Source organism: Triticum aestivum, chromosome 4A (assembly GCF_018294505.1).
Source record: "Triticum aestivum cultivar Chinese Spring chromosome 4A, IWGSC CS RefSeq v2.1, whole genome shotgun sequence".
Classification (NCBI taxonomy): Eukaryota; Viridiplantae; Streptophyta; class Magnoliopsida; order Poales; family Poaceae; genus Triticum; species Triticum aestivum.
Window position 1 is genome coordinate 656,490,104 of NC_057803.1, and position 2,024 is coordinate 656,492,127.

Genomic DNA, 2,024 nt, shown 5'->3' on the forward strand with positions numbered 1-2,024 from the left:
GCGTCCTCCCCGCGGGCGACCGGTCGCGCCTCCCCCAACCCTCCCAGCGAGCGCCCCCCTCTCCTCCTCCTCCCCGCCACCGGCGCCCATCGCGGGTCTGGCACGGGCGACGCTGGCGGCGGCCGCCCCTCGGCCCTTCCCCCCCCAGGGGTCCTCCGGGGCGGGACAGGGCGATTCCGGGCAGTGCACTCAGACGGCGGCGGTCCTACGCGGCGGTGGAGATCCTAGCGTGGGCGGGGGGGGAGCTCTGGGTGGCGGCTCGTCGTTGACAACAGGGTAGCGCGACGGCGTGGCTGGCACGCACCCGACCCAGATCTGAGCCCTTTGGGACCCATCTAGGCCGAGACGGGCCGGCGACAGGCGTGGCGTCTGCGGGGCTCTTAGGAGATGGTGGCGATGTGTCCGGCTGGTGGCGGGCGGCGGCTTTGGCTGCCAGCATGCAGCAGTGGCATGGCTGGGGCTTTGCGGTCCCGCTATGGGCCCGGCCAGGCCCGGGTGGCCTGGTTTACCCTGGCTGCGGTGTCCGGTCGGCGATCCGCATCGGTGCGGGAGGCAGAGGCCTCCGGCGCGATGGCGGTGGAGGCGGTTCCTTCCCGTTCGGCTCCGGTGCTTCCGTCTGTGCCATCTAGGCGCATCTTGCCTCTACTCTCTTGTCCTCGTGGTGGTATTCGCAGCAAGACGGCGTGGTTCCAAGAGTGTGGTGGCGCGTGCTTGCGGGTGGCAAGACGGTGGTTTGGCTCCGTTCTAGTGGGTGTCGAGGCATGGGAGTGCGGGAGAAATCCTTGTCGGTTCTTCCGGCTCTGACGTGGTGACGCCGGTGGTTGCCGCCGTTCCTTCCTGAAGGGCGTCGGTGCTACCCATGGAGAACTGCACAACAAGCACAAAGGAAAACAGAAGAAGATCAAAATGCCAACAGGGGCAACTCGAGAAGCATGAATGGTCCGCCACCGCTGCACCCTCCATCTACGTCCCACCACTCGCCATGGCACCGGACCTCCGCGTACCAAACAACACCTCCAAGAAGGAATGCGACGCCAACGATGATGTTGTCCGGACAAGTCCTAGGGTTTCCCCCGGCACGTAGAAGGGGAGCGGGGATGGGTAGCACCGACGCCCTTCAGGAAGGAACGGCGGCAACCACCGGCGTCACCACGTCAGAGCTGGAAGAACCGACAAGGATTTCTCCCGCACTCCCATGCCTCGGCACCCACTAGAACGGAGCCAAACCACCGTCTTGCCACCCGCAAGCACGCGCCACCATGGTCTTGGAACCACGCCGTCTTGTTGCGAATACCACCACGAGGACAAGAGAGTAGAGGCAAGATGCGCCTAGATGGTACAGACGGAAGCACCGGAGCCAAACGGGAAGGAACCGCCTCCACCGCCATCGCACCGGAGGCCTCTGCCTCCCGCACCGACGCGGATCGCCGACTGGACGCCGCAGCCAGGGCAAACCAGGCCACCCGGGCCTGGCCGGGACCATAGCGGGACCGCAAAGCCCCAGCCATGCCACTGCTGCACGCCGGCAGCCAAAGCCGTCGCCCGCCACCAGCCGGACACATCGCCACCATCTCCTAAGAGCCCCGGAGACGCCACGCCTGTCGCCGGCCCGTCTCGGCCTAGATGGGTCCCAAAGGGCCCAGATCTGGGTCGGGTGCGCGCCAGCCCGCGCCGTCGCGCTACCCCGTTGTCAACGACGAGCCGCCGCCCAGAGCTTGCCCCCCTGCCCATGCCAGGATCTCCACCGCCGCGCAGGACCGCCGCCGCCTGAGTGCACTCCCGGAATCGCCCTGTCCCACCCCGGAGGACCCCTGGGAGGGGAAGGGCCGAGGGGCGGCCGCCGCCAGCTTCGCCCGTGCCAGACCCGCGATGGGCGCCGGCGGCGGGAAAGAGGAGGAGAGGGGGGCGCTCGCGGGGAGGGTTTGGGAAGGCGCGACCGGTCGCCCGCGGGGATGACACGCTCGTGGGAGGAGGCGGCGGGGAGGAGGAGGAGAGGGGGGCGCTCGCTGGGAGGGTTGGGGGAG